This window comes from Odocoileus virginianus, chromosome 30 (assembly GCF_023699985.2).
Source record: "Odocoileus virginianus isolate 20LAN1187 ecotype Illinois chromosome 30, Ovbor_1.2, whole genome shotgun sequence".
In the NCBI taxonomy this organism is placed as follows: domain Eukaryota; kingdom Metazoa; phylum Chordata; class Mammalia; order Artiodactyla; family Cervidae; genus Odocoileus; species Odocoileus virginianus.
The window spans coordinates 6,914,950-6,930,440 of record NC_069703.1 but is presented as its reverse complement, the minus strand read 5'-3'; the positions used below and the strand labels follow the sequence as shown (position 1 = coordinate 6,930,440).

Genomic DNA, 15,491 nt, shown 5'->3' with positions numbered 1-15,491 from the left:
TAACTTGTGAATCTTAGGAAATTTAGCTTATGAACCTAATATTCTAACTTGAATGCTACTTAAAATAGCAAATATTCTTCTGAATCATTTTTAGACTTTCAGGAAAAATAATATTTGTCAATATGTTAAAATACACTACATCTGCTCAATAACCACCAGGATGGTTGCCTCATGAGAATATAATCTGCAGTATGAGAATATAATCATAAGAAACAACAAGCAATGTAACTAGGATAAAAATGCTCTCATCCCATGTAAATCTGAGCCAGTTTCAGTTGAAATACAAACAGTCAATTACAGTGCATATTCCTAAGCTTTGTCTCACTGTTTTAAAAGACTGCCAGGTGGCTTGCTTTCTTGGCACTAAGAGAAGTTTACAAAACCCTATGAAATTTGAAATAGTTAGACTTGCTCATCTTAGCAGTTTTAAAAATGGGATGAACGTCACAGACACTTACAGGACTGTAAATTAGCACATACTGATCTCCAGGTTATCAATTTCTCTGAACACAAAGACATTTAAAACACAATTTGAATTATGTGGGGTTTTTGTTGTTGTTATATAAGGTCATTAGTTTTACTAAAAAGCTTTGCATTCCCATTTGTTGATGAAACTGATTGGCACACCTCTGAGAAGATAAATTCTTATACATCTACTAATGTTCTCTGAAAAGGATAAGATATTTTATCCCAAGGAGAGTAAATCCCATGGTGAAGAAATAAAAGAAAAATATTCACATTACAGATTCTTCTTTAGTACTTAATCATAAAAGGATCATGGGCAGCATGGATTCCAAGTCATGCTGGGTCAGTTAAATTAAATTTGTCTCAAAATAATGCTTCATCTCTTAGATCTCATTTATATTGCCAGTAAAAAGAAAATTAAAGTCACGTATTACTGTAAAACTGGTAGAATGACAGGGAAATAAAATAATTAATGAAGCCATTTAAAATCTATAACCCTTTTCTTAAAACAGCATTTCTACTAAACACTTCACAATGAAAAGGCATAGAAACTTACAAATAGCTTAGAGATTAATCTCTAACTAATTTCTTTAGAAAAAGAGGCTTGACGCACAGCATATTTAAAGTTAATTAGTATTGCTATCAGGAAAGCTTGTAAAGAATTAAAAAGTAAATCCACAATGAATTCACTACATTTACTTTCATAATATCATCCCTAGGTGATTTCTTAATAGTAATTTTATATATTGAATGAAAGTAACAGCTAGCCCTACCTATGAGAGTGGCTAAGTTCATTATTCTCCAAGTAAAACCACTTTATGTTTAGAAATGAAAATCAAAATAAAGAGTGTAAGAGCATCTCACATTTTTAAGAAGTTTTATACTTTGCAAAGGGCTTCTTCCACATTTGTCTTCTTATGAAATCGCCACAAGATTTTAAAGGTGAGAAAATCCAAGACACAAAAGGACTTGCCAAAAACATGTAAAGCAGTGGCAGAATGAATGCTCAGCCTGGATATTCCTATTCCTGATTAAAGTTTTTTCTATAAACTCACACTACCTCTGCATCTTACTGCTTTACTTTTCTAGTTCCCAGTGTATGTTCTCACCCCTTCACCTGGCTGAGGAATGCAAATTTTACAACTCCAGCTATTTTCTCTCACCCAATGCTAAATAATGGGAACTGACTGTCATTTTAACTAGTTATCCCCTCCCAACCGTGCTATTTTACTTGGTAAAAATGTCCCTCAAGAAGAAGGACAACAAAAAAAGGATATGTATGGAAAGTAATTTTGCAGTATTTTTAATCCTTTCAAGATAAATTTATGGAACCTCTGCAGGAGACATGGGAAACTCGGGTTCAATCCCTGGGTCAGGAAGACTCCTTGGAGAAGGAAATAGCGACCCACTCCAGCACTCAAGCCTGGAAAATCCCGTGGACGGAAAAGCCCGGCAGTCACAAAGAGTCGGACATGGCTGAGCACATCCACACGCAGCTTGGGGTCAGGGGCTCGTTCAGGTGAATAGGCAGGCACTCAGCTTGGAAATAGGTGCACTGCGATGTCACTTATAGTAGAAAGATATGGTAACAATCAAACAAACATATGATTAAAATTATTTAAAAATGCTCTGAAAGTATTTTAGGTACAGGGGCTAGTTTAGATTCGAGCGGGGTCCTAACATTCCCTTGAGGAACTGACATTTAAACTAGGCAACCTGCCAGACAAATAATGTGGGAAGAGTACTCTATGCAGAAGAAACAACATGGGAAGATCCGAAAGTGAATTCAGTACTGCAGACCAGTGTAGCAAATGTGTGGTGAGAGAAGGGGAAAAAAATAAAGCTGAAGGAGCAGGCAGAAGGCAAGTCAGATGAGATGAGCTGGGAAAGCCATTTCTGAAAAATCTGGAGTGTATGCCATGTAGATTTTAAGCCAGAAAGGTGAAAGTTCATACATTAAAAATATCTCTAACTGCTGGATAATGAATTTGGCGATACAGAACTATCAAGGAAGAAATCCTTTAGATGGTGATTGCAGGACATCCAAGTGTACTAAGTGGGGTGGGAATAAGAGAGACGTGGGGGTTTTGAGGATTTACTGGAACTGGAGTGGAAAATGAGAAAAGGAAGAAGGGGCTACCACAGATGACCCCCAGATCTCCGGTTTGAGCAATGAGGCTGGAGTAGCTAAGACCAAACAAGGAGCAGGTTTGTGAGTGGCTCTGGAGGTGTTGACAATAAAGTTGCAAAAAGAGGACCAGATCTCAGGACAGACATATGGATTCAACATAAATTTGGGAACCGTCAGGTCATTTGTGGTATCTAAAGCCATAGGACTGGGTGAAATAACTTTAGGGGGGAAAGGGCAAAATAAAAAGAGAAGCATATCTAACACTGACCTTTGGGAAAGTATATTTTGAGATCACTTACAAAGGAGATGGATAATGAAAGCCAAAGCAGTAGGAGGAAGCCAGAAGAGTATGTTGTCATGACAGCCAAGAAAAGAGAACATTCTAAGAAGGAAGGCGTGGTCAGCTGTAGTGAATGCTGGTAAGAGGTCTAGGAAGATGGAAAGAGCTGTCCGCTAGATTTGATAACATGAAAGCTCTTGGTGGTCTTAGCGTGAGCAGTGTCAGCAGAGTGGTGGCACAGTGGATATAGAAAATGGAAAGCAATGGATTGAAGAATTAATGTGCAGAGAACACAAAAGTTTGGCTGAAGAAAGGTGTTGAGAGAAAGAGCAATGGCTGGAAAAGAGATAGGAATCAAAGAGGTTTTTAATTTGTTTTTGCTCTTGTTCCAGGGGGGAAAAGAGAGTAATAGAAGATATGTACAATGAGGTGTGGGGAAGATAAATGAGTAGAGGGATAGAAAGAGATCCAGAACTCAAGTGGAGGAAATAGCTTTAATAGCAGAAATTATAACAGGAAATAAAAAGATGAGTGCTGAAATAAGCAGGGGAAAGAAATGAGTAGTGGCAAAATATGAGATGTCCCATTTGGCGCCTCCCAGTTTACCTCTAAAGAATAAGGCAAAGTCATTCACTGAGGATGGTGATTGGGAGGGTAGGGAAAATCAGAGATTTGACAAGAGTGGATACAGTCGGGTTAATTTTGCTGGCGCATCCCCCATTCACCTTCCTATTCCTCATTTGCAATCTATGGTCTAGAGAGGGAACTGACATTTCACTCCCCTCCCTCTCAACCTAGATCCTAAGGTGGGCTTGCCCACGTCTGCTCAACTGACGCATTCACCCCTTTTGCATTAGTCATTGTTTCAACCCAGTGAAACCCAACTGTAGAACTTTTGATGAGATCACTGGGAAAGCAGCACATTGCTTCCTTTGGGGCTTCTAATATGTGGGATGCAAGTCTGACAACTGTCCTTATCCCATCTGGGAAGAAACCTGGGGAACAGAGAATGAAAAAGAGAGAGAAAAAGAGCTAGATACTCCCAGACATCAGCATCCGAGCCAATATCCCTCTCTGCTTGAGAGAATATGCATATGTGGTTTGAATTGTTGACATGTGCAAGCAAAGGCATCCCAATTGATATAGAGTGATATTAATGCCCATGGTGAGTGAGAGAGTAACTTACTAGAAAAATGATTGTCAGGCATTGCTGAGGTTCCGTTTGGCTTCTGGTTGTCATGAATTTGTGGTGATATCAGTAACCTCAGGATTCCCACTACAAGCTAAGTCATTTCCGTTGTGTCTGACTATTTATGACTCCATGGACTGTAGCCCACCAGGCTCTTCTGTCCAGGGGACTCTCCAGGTAAGCATACTGGAGTGGGTTGCCGTGCTTTCTTCCACGGGATCTTCCTGATCCAGGGACCAAACCCATATCTCTTATGTCCCCTGCATTGGCAGGCGGGTTCTTTACCACTAGCACCATGTGGGAAAGTTAGGATTTCCACTAGATAAATCAAATTTCTTTAAATTTTTTGTCATCATACCAACCCATTGATACTTAATACAATTAGCAATTTGATATAACCATGACTAGTATATACTAAAAACAAATAAAAACAAGCTATTTAAAAACAAAAGTAATATAAGAGAATGAAAAGCTAAGATTGGGAGAAAATATTTTCATAGACATGTTTGATAAAGGACTATAAAACAAAATGTTTAAAGAAACACTTTAAAGTCAATAATAAGAAAACAAAAACTCAATTAAAAAATGGGCCAAAGACCTTCACAGACTTCTCATCAGAGAAGATATATAGATGAAAAGTAAGATGTTCCACATCATATATCATCAGAGAAATGCAAATTAAAAAACAATGAAATAACACACCTATCAGAATGGTCAAAGCGCAAAACACTCACAACACTAAATGCTAGCAAGGATATGGAGCAACAGAAACTCTCACGCACTGATGGTAGAATGCAAACGGTACAACCACTTTGGAAGACAGTTTGGTGGTTTCTTAAAAAGCTAAATATAGTCTTACCGTGAAAGTGAAAGTCACTCAGTTGTATCCAACTCTTTGCAAACCCAGGGACTACAGAGTCCATGGACTTCTCCAGGCTGGCCTGGAGTGGGTAGCCTTTCCCTTCTCCAGGGGATCTTCCCAATCCAGGGATCAAACCCAGGTATCCCGCATTGCAGGTGGATTCTTTACCAGCTGAGCCACAAGGTAAGCCCAAGAATACTGGAGTGGATAGCCTATCCCTTCTCCAGTGGATCTTCCCAACCCAGGAATCGTCTCCTACATTGCAGGTGAATTCTTTACCAACTGAGCTATCAGGGAAGCACAAGCCTTACCATATGGTCCAGCAATCGCATCCTCGGTACTTATCCAAAGGACCTGAAAACTTCTGTCTATACTAAAACCTACACAAGAATATTTATATTAGCTTTACTCATGGTTGCCCAAACTTGGAACTGACCAAGATGTCTTTCAGTAGGTGAACAGTTAAATAAACTGTGAGACATCCAGACAATGGAATATTATTCAGTGCCAAAAAGGAATGAAAAGATGTGTGTGTGTGTGTGTCAGTTGCTCAGTCGTCTCCGACTCTTTGCAACCCCATGGACTCCAGGCTCCTCTGTCCATGGGATTCCCCAGGCAAGAATACTGGAGTGAGCTGCCATTTCCTTCTCCAGGGGATCTTTCCCACCCAGAGATCAAACCTGAATCTCTTATATATCCTGCATTTGCAGGCAGATTCTTAACCACTAAAATCCATATTGCTAAGTGAAAGAAGTCAAAGTGAAAACACTACACTGTATATGGAAAATCACTGAATTTCCTTTTAATTTGCTGTTTAATTTTAACAGTATCTCCCTTGTCTAAAGTTTAAAGAAATTCGGACACCTTATCTTCGACAAAGGAGGCAAGAATATACAATGGAAAAAAGACAACCTCTTTAACAAGTGGTGCTGGGAAAACTGATCAACCACTTGTAAAAGAATGAAACTAGAACACTTTCTAACACAATACTCAAAAATAAACTCAAAATGCATTAAAGATCTAAATGTAAGGCCAGAAACTATAAAACTCCTAGAGGAGAACATAGGCAAAACACTCTCTGACATAAATCACAGCAAGATTCTCTATGACCCACCTCTCAGAATATTGGAAATAAAAGCAAAAATAAACAAATGGGACCTAATGAAACTTAAAAGCTTTTGCCCAACAAAGGAAACTATAAGCAAGGTGAAAAGACAGCCCTCAGATTGGGAGAAAATAATAGCAAATGAAGAAACAGACAAAGGATTAATCTCAAAAATATACAAGCAACTCCTGCAGCTCAATTCCAGAAAAATAAAGGACCCAATCAAAAAATGGGCCAAAGATCTAAACAGACATTTCTCCAAGGAAGACATACAGATGGCTAACAAACACATGAAAAGATGCTCAACATCACTCATTATCATAGAAATGCAAATCAAAACCACAATGAGGTACATTGCACGCCAGTCAGAATGGCTGCTATCCAAAAGTCTACAAGCAATAAATGCTGGAGAGGGTGTGGAGAAAAGGGAACCCTCTTACACTGTTGGTGGGAATGCAAACTAGTACAGCCGCTATGGAGAACAGTGTGGAGATTCCTTAAAAAACTGGAAATAGAACTGCCATATGACCCAGCAACCCCACTTCTGGGTATACACACCAAGGAAACCAGATCTGAAAGATACACGTGTACCCCAATGTTCATCGCAGCACTGTTTATAATATCCAGGACATGGAAGCAACCTAGATGCCCATCAGCAGACGAATGGATAAGGAAGCTGTGGTACATATACACCATGGAATATTACTCAGTCATTAAAAAGAATTCATTTGAATCAGTTCTAATGAGATGGATGAAACTGGAGCCCATTATACAGAGTGAAGTAAGCCAGAAAGAAAAGCACCAATACAGTATACTAACACATATATATGAAATTTAGAAAGATGGTAACGATAACCCTATATGCAAGACAGAAAAAGAGACACAGATGTATAGAAGAGACTTTTGGACTCTATGGGAGAAGGCGAGGGTGGGATGATCTGAGAGAACAGCATCGAAACATGTATACTATCTAGGGTGAAACAGATCACCAGCCCAGGTTGGATGCATGAGACAAGTGCTCGGGGCTGGTGCACTGGGAAGACCCAGAGGGATGGGATGGGGAGGGAAGTGGGAGGGGGGTTCAGGATGGGGAACACATGTAAATCCATGGCTGATTCATGTCAATGCATGGCAAAAACCACTACAATATTGTAAAGTAATTAGCCTCCAACTAATAAAAATAAATGAAAAAAAAATAAAGTTTAAAGAAATTCAACTTAAAAGTAAAAAGAATATAATATGAGATCACTCAGTGTCTTAACACCATCTAACTGGCAAAAGGTAAATTAAGGAAATGGTTTTCTTCTATGTCTGTGCCCAACATGAGGCAGAGACTGATATTTGTCTATAGTTTAACCAAGGGAAAACAATCCCTATAAATTCTATTAAATTATTTAGCAGCCACAAACAGATGCGATAATTCATTGTCAGTGAAACAAATCATTTTCTCTGTTCTCTCTCAGTGCCAAGAAAGCAAACATTCACAGGTGCTTCATCAGAATCTTGCATAAAGCCAAACAATACAACTCTTTTATGAATGACAAAGGAAACATACATGAATAGAGTGACAAAAAATGAGTCATTATTCTCCAGATATTTGAAGAGGTTTTTTTTTTTTTTTTTGAAGAGGCTTTTTAAAGAACCAATCTGAAGAATATGGGGGAAGTTTTACTAAGATTCTAAATGTAAAACTCACTTCATTGAACTGACATTTATCAAGAAGTCACTGGACAGAACTCTGTGAGAAAAAGATTTGAAAGAGCTTTTTCTGACTTTCTTAATCATGTGGACTGGAAAAGTGATTATACTGTTACCAACCCTGGGTTGAGAATATGCTCAGACTAAAGAAATTTCCTAAACTGAAAAAAGACGTTTCCTAGAGAACTTTCCTTTTTAAAGGCTTTCTGACAAGGTGATACCTAAACCAGTCCAGAGAAAACTATCTCAGAAGAAGCAAAATTTCTCTCTCTACTAGTGTTACATCCTAAAAATTGTCCCTCATTCCTTCAAATAATGAAAGAGTGCTTTTTCTGTACTAATCTTTGAGATTTCGAGCATTCCAATAGTCCCACAGTGACAGGGTGTACATCATATATGCATCTGCCTTCTTAAAAAAGAAATCTTTGCTGCCTCCCTAGTCTTTTATTTTGCATTTGTAGTTTCTAGTCTTATGTCTTCTCACTGTCCCTATGCTGTTTTGCCCCCTGATCTGGGCACTTCTGTGGGGCTCTGCGAATTTTCAATATTCACAGCCATAAGCAAATCTATCCATCTAACATATGCTACTGGTCATGCCAAATATTCTCCAGATGGGTAAACGAGCTGGACACAGCTGAGTGACTGAGCATACAATGAGCACAGGTAGACTAGAGCAGAAATAGTGTTGCAGTGTCTTCTACGTGTCATAGAGAAGCTGGTGTTGGTTCCTGGGCCAGAAAGATATCTGCCCAGCCTAGTAATGACTCTATCTCCATCTTCCCCATGCCCACAGTCCCCTGCAGTCATTTGTTCCAACAATTCACACACCTGAGGACAAATGGGTGCTCTTTTGTCTGCAAAACATAAAGACTTTCATTCAGTCTTTGCTTTAACTTAGTTACAATCTTACAGAAGGAAGTACCATCTTAAATGAGTCACCATACAACTTTGGTATATTTTGGCAAGACTAAGATAGTACTCTCCTTGTGGGCCAGGAAGCGAATTTTGCTTAAATTTTCAACCATAAGACTATGAAAGCAATGAGGTTAGTAGGAATCAACAGCTTCTTAGATTTGGTAGTCAAAATTATAGTTACAATATTTTAATTGTAGCTATGTCTTCAATTGTGGCTAAGTCATCAAATAGAGAGTAAACACACAGAAAGTTCGTTGTTATTTGCACTGTAATATGGATAAAATTAACGTCCAAAAGAGGATAAAATGGACAGATTTTAAGTTGCAAGCTAACCTGTAAATCATTGAATTAAGGAATTCAGTCTGCTGGTTAAAGCAGAAAACTCTAGTCAGGAAATCTAAACTACAAACTAGCTACAATGAGCCAGAATAACATGAATAAACAAATATAAGGTACTGTAACGGGAGCTCTAGAGAAGGCAATGGCACCCCACTCCAGTACTCTTGCCTGGAAAATCCCATGGACGGAGGAGCCTGGAAGGCTGCAGCCCATGGGGTCACGAAGAGTCAGACATGACTGAACAACTTCACTTTCACTTTTCACTTTTATGCATTGGAGAAGGAAATGGCAACCCACTCCAGTGTTCTTGCCTGGAGAATCCCAGGGATAGGGTCACGCAGAGTAGGACATGACTGAAGTGACTTAGCAGTAGCAGCAGCAACAGGAGCTCACAAAGATAAGGATTTTGTTTTTGTTTTGCTCATTGCTCCATCTTTAGTATGTAATGTTATTACAGTAACTTCCTTATTTTCAAGTTGATTGCCTGTCTTCTCCCAGAGCTCCCTGAGAGTAGATGTCCCTAGTACCCAGGACCATGCCTGGCATGTTGCAGTCACTCGATAAACACTAAATAAAAGCTTGGAGAAATCCCTTTGTTGTTGTTTAGCTGCTACGTCATCTCCAACTCTTTGAGACCCCATGGACTGAAGTCCACCAGGCTCCTCTGTCCATGGGATTTTCCAGGTTAGAATATTTAGGTAGGTTGCCATTTCCTTCTCCAAGGAATCTTCCTGACCCAGGGACTGAACTCATGTCTCCCGCATTGGCAGGTGGATTGTTTATCCCTGGACCACCAGGGAAGCCATAGCTGTATGCTATGATTATTAGCTTACTAGGCATTCACTATACTTCAGGCACTGTACTAAGGGCCCTGCCTAAGAGGTAGAAGCAAGATTTGAACCCAGGCATTTGACGCCTGGGGTTCTTTCTCTTTAACAGCTATTCCTGGAGTTCAAGTCCATGAGACTACTATCTCCATATAATATATACTTTCTACATGATCATTGAATTTTTGCTTTCAAATTGCCTTTTCTTTCTCATATCATGAGAAAAAAAAAATACTACTTCATGAGAAACTATGGAATAAAGTGAAAGTGAAGTCATGTCTGACTCTTCCCGACCCCACGGACTGTAGCCTACCAGGCTCCTCTGTCCATGGGATTTTCCAGGAAAAAATACTGGAGTGCGTTGCCATTTCCTCCTCCTGGAGATCTTCCCGGCCCAGGGATTGAACCCCGGCCTCCCGCATTATAGGCAGATGCTTTACCGTCTGAGCCACCAGCAAAGGCTGTGGAACAAAGCGCCCATGTTTAATGTGATGACCATATTTCTTTCTTGGGACTCAACTAAATGTACAATTATCACATTAGTCACATATGTAAGGAGAGCAGGTAGCAGTGATTTTATCCTCAACTGACATGGGAAACAGCTCTCAGAAGATTGGTTTCTCCATTTTAACATTATTTGCTTCTCTTCAGTATCTAAACTTACAGAATCTTGACAGTAATGATTCAGACAAAGCATGCAGATTAATCAATGCTATCAGACTCATGCATCCAAGTGACCTTTCTCTTCACACACAGTTAACAGCTTGTTTTAATAGATTCACTTTGTATTCCTGAGTTGAATTCAGATGATGTGTTTTACTAAGATATGGCTATTGCAGTCAAGTTATTATTTCGCTGACTGCTCACCCCTCCCAACCCTTTTATTGGCCTCTCTCTTCCTTTTGTTTCTGCCTCTCCTTCTCAGTTTCCATCTGTATTACATGTTTAAACATGGTAGCTTATATTGCACTTTACAAGCAAAATACATATACATATATTTATGCATAATGTATGCAAAAACTTATTTAAGTATGCACAAGAAAATTATAAAAATAGAAAGAAGAGAATAAAGCTAAGGGCTACTAAAAACTATAAAGAAAGTTTATAAAAACTATAAAGAAGACTGAGCATTGAAGCACTGATGCTTTCAAATTGTGGTGTTGAAGAAGACTCTTGAGAGTCTCCTTGGAGAACAAGGAGATCAAACCAGTCAGTCCTAAAGGAAATCAACTCTGAATATTCACTTGGAAGGACTGATGCCAAAGCTGAAGCTCCAATACTTTGGCCACCTGATGCGAACAGCCAACTCACTGGAAAAGACCTTGATGCTAGGAAAGATTGAAGGCAGGAGGAGAAGGGGGCGACAGAGAATGAGATGGTTGAATAGCACCATCAACTCAATGTACATGAGTTTTAGCAAACTCTAGGAGATGGTGAGGGACAGAGAAACCTGGCATGCTGCAGTCCATGGGGTCCCAAAGAATTGGACAAGACTTAGCAACTGAACAACAAAGCTTCCCAAATAACAAGTAGGATTAGAACCCAGATGTATCTGGTTTCAAGTTTGCATTCTTTCTACCACATCCTTGGTTCCCAAAGTATGGTGCTTGCCCTTACCTTAGTTGTTCAAAGTTAATACATTTTTCTGTTGTGAAGACATGAATAGACAGACCATCAAAGGCTTTACTTCTATGCATTTGAAGTTGAAAGGTAACTTCTGATTTCTTTACTTTTAAGGAAACAGAGGTGAGAAAAGCTGACTAATGGTCTTTTTTTAAGGGACTCCAATCCAGTAGGATATCAGAAGCATGTGAGCTGTCAGCTGTCAGCCGCAAATCACTCCGGCACTTGTACGTGGAGAGGGCACATCTCCCGCTGGTAACGTTACATGTAGCCAGACACCTTGCCCAGTCCTGCTAAACTGACACTCTCACATATTGGGGTTAGCGTGGCCCAAACCATGTCTACAGATTGTGACAGCCCAGACCACACACCTTTCTGGAGCTCCTGCAACATGAATGCCCTTACACCTCCTTGTCTCCTGCCTGAGTTTTATCTATTGCGCAAAGTCTCTGCATGCAAAACACAGAATTCAGAACCAGTCCCAATTTCCTCCAAAATCACACATAAATAAACGTGTGGCTTACTTCAGATTCTGAGTGTATGTGTCCTGGGCCAAAAAGGCAGGGATAGTCACTGATAGACATTTCACTGGCTCCAACCCCGTTCTCCATGTCCTCTCTCAATGTTTCCTCCCTAAAAGCTAAAACTGCTGCTGCTGATGCTAAGTCACTTCAGTCGTGTCCGACTCTGTGCGACCCCATAGACGGCTGCCATTTCCTTCTCCAATGCAGGAAAGTGAAAAGTGAGAGTGAAGTCGCTCAGTCGAGTCCAACTCTTCGCGACCCCATGGACAGCAGCCTACCAGGCTCCTCCATCCATGGGATTTTCCAGGCAAGAGTAATGGAGTGGGGTGCCATTGCCTTCTCCAAAAGCTAAAACTACTTTCTTCCAACTATAAACCCAGGCCCTTCGGGTCTTTTCTTTCTCTGGTAAGCAAACTACACCTTTCTTCCCAAACACAAGGCCTTACTTTGGTAAAAGAACATGTATTTGTCAGACATGGTTAATCTAAAGACTTTTCCCACCTCATGATATGTAAAACATACAAATAAAAATCAATTTTACTGGTATTATACACAAAACAAACAGCTAGGTTTTCCAGAAAAAAATCTTGATTCTTCATACATTCTTTTTAATAAATGAGGTTTGTTAAATACAAACTTCTGGTTTTCTTTTCACACATTCTGTCTTTTCTGACATATCAATTCTCAACAGAAAAAAATTTTTGTCAGGCTACATCGTCCATTTTCATAGTTAATACATTCAAAGGAGAGACCTTTGCTGTGCCCAAAATACTTGAGCTGGTCTCAGGTTTGAGCTGGCTAAATTCAGGTAAGGGTCGGGGGCAGCATTCCAAATTGGAGACCTGCTTATCCAAAAGGGAGAAATGCTGTTGAGATTGTTCGTGATTAGTAATTGTAAGCACTGAGCTAGAGCTCACATTGGTGTTGGAGGTTACAGGTGATGAAATGTACATATTAATATACTCAGGATTCTGTTATGTTAGTCCTCGAAAACCTTCAAGAAAAAGATTTTTAAAAGTCATGTCATGCTCTATCATCTGTTTTTGTATGAGTATGTAATTCGTACGATTTTAATCCTGTCTTTAGTTAGCCTGATAGAAGAAAGTTACTAGAATGAAACAAAATGGAATAAAGCAAAATAAAGCAATCACATGTCTCAGTCATTATATTTGTCAATTAAAAAATATAGTCACAACCTGAAAGTACAGGGTTATTTTATTTGGTGGGACTCTGAGTTTAGGACTCTGAGCCCAGGAAACAGTATCTCAGTACCTCTGAGAAAACTGCTCCAAGGAGGCAGAAGGGGAAGTCGGACTATATACAACTTTGCAGCAAAGGGAGCAGGCAGTCTGAACATAAAAGATCAGGTATCAAGAGAACAAGATTGGCCCAGATAGCTGAGGTGCATATGAAAGGAATAAATTCAGTGAGCCCAGAGGCTAGCATCTTCCCATACATAGAATGCTAAATTCCTTGATACCTTGCATTCCCCCAGCTCCTCAGCAGTCACTGTGGGGGGTGGCAGCAGCCACTGGATCACAGTATTGGGAGCTCTCATTCACATCTGGAGGCCAGGAATTGCTGATGGCTGTGACATTTCTTATTTATTAATATGGCAGGAGATATTTTCATTTTACATACTAAAACTAAAGAGAATAAAGAATTTTTTTTAAGTGAGCCATACAAAATACATATTGGGTTAGTAAAACAACCATTTTTCAGCTTGTTAGGACCCTGGTACAGAGATGTAGACCATCTGCTAATAGAGAGTAAAATTAAGATATTTAACTTATAGTATTTTAAAATATTTCCTTAAAATAATTTTTTAAATGCTTAGAAAGGCCAGTTTGGTAACTGAATGTGCTTAAGTTTACAAAATGGTTCATTTTATTTCTGAAGTGCTCCCCTGTGGTTTGACTACAAGATTATACTGCTTAAATGTGTCAGAACGCATATGGTAAAATGAGTGCTTCCTCCTTCATAGTAGATAGCTTGAAAAGGAACATACTTAATTCAGGATGCAGTCTCTGCTTAAAGGCATTTTTTTAATTAATGGTAAAGCAAAATTTGTTAGTAGAATTACAGAAAAACAATGTCAAACTATGGAAAGGCATAGAAAGAAAGTAAAATTCAATGAATACCACAAATTATAAAGATACCACTATTAATATTTTAACAACTATCTTTCTAGACACATGTTGTTTATGCAAACATGTAAACAAAAAAATCACAAAAATGCCATCCTACTATATATGTGGTTTCATTACCATTTTTCTTTCCACAACATACCATAAAAATCATTCAAAATAAGCAGTTTTTTAAACCACATAATATTTACTTAAATACCTCTTTGAGAGGTATTTTGGGGGATTTTTCCCCTGATTTTTCATGATTATTAATAACACTATAACAAGCTCAATGCATTTTCAGAACAGCATTTCAGAATTCTTGTCATATGCAAATATACATCCTCAGTGTTAAGAAACTACACTGCACTGAGCGCCTTTTTCCTTGGAAATGTCCAAGTCTTTCAAAGCCAGGTCTGGTTAATAAAAGTAGCACTATTCCTGATTACACCGGCTGTGACTGATGGAGGAAATTCTGTGGAGTTCCATTCATCATGTGCTTCCTGGGAGTCACAATAGAGAGAAACAGGCACAGACTTTGAGCCAGCAGACCTTTTTTTTTTTTTTTTTTGTATAGGTAACTTTTATTGAAGTATAGCACATACACAGAAAAGTGCACGAATTCTAAATATACATCTTGATGGATTTTCACAGAATACACTATGCAGTCAAAACTGTAATTTTCTTCTCCTTTTAAAACTGCTTTTCTATTCACCGCGTAATCTTGAAGAAATCATCTGTCTGAGCCTAAATGGGGCATGATAATACCTGCCTTAAAGATACTAAATGCATACAAATGTGTACTAGGCTAAATGTATACAAAGCTTCTAGTACTCAGTAAATAAATGAGTTTCCTCCCCATCTCTCCCCAAACTGGGAAGCATGTTCCGGCTGTATTCCCAACCAGCTCATTCTCTCCTTTAACCTAAAGCCATCAAAAGCCTGGAATACCTTGCTCTCCTGACTGCTTGAATTACAAGTCTCTCCATTGCAAAATGAGTTCTTAATAATGTTCGTGAGGAATACAATCACATCAAGGATCCTAATTTAGCACCACAAGGTATTAACCAGTAGGAGATAAAGAAGCTCATCTCCATTAAGAAAAGTAGTTGTTAAAATGACTCGCAAGTTTAATTACGCTACTTGCTAAGTATTATTAAAAATATAAAGAAAAGAAAAGCACCCTGAGTTTCACCAAGGCACCCACACAAGCCAGGTGCAGCCTTACTTAGCAGATCTGTGTGTCATATTCTCAAGCACAAAATCTTGTTTTATTCAAAAAGTCAAAATCAAGGATAGTGGGTAGCAATGAATGAAACTGAGCTTGTTTTTTTGCCATTGCTGCTAAAGCTATCCAAGGGTTGAATGCAGTGTCCTCAAGTCCAAATGAGAGCAACATCCAACAAT

The 15,491-nt window shown here is 39.0% G+C and overlaps 1 protein-coding gene across 8 annotated transcripts in view; it reads right to left on the bottom strand.

Annotated features, from left to right (window-relative positions):
* The window catches only part of PLCL1 (phospholipase C like 1 (inactive)), a 358,825-nt gene that overhangs the window by 92,789 nt on the left and 250,545 nt on the right, over positions 1-15,491 (bottom strand). Inside the window, exon 1 of one of the 8 annotated variants that reach the window (XM_020889959.2) lies at positions 2,896-2,948. The exons of 4 other annotated variants lie outside the window; for them this stretch is intronic. The gene's annotated coding sequence lies outside the window, so the exon portion shown is untranslated. Of the gene's footprint in view, positions 1-2,864; positions 2,949-15,491 lie in introns of those variants that run through there. 3 more of the 8 variants (XM_020889958.2, XM_070458509.1, XM_020889960.2) reach the window with 3 other exon arrangements.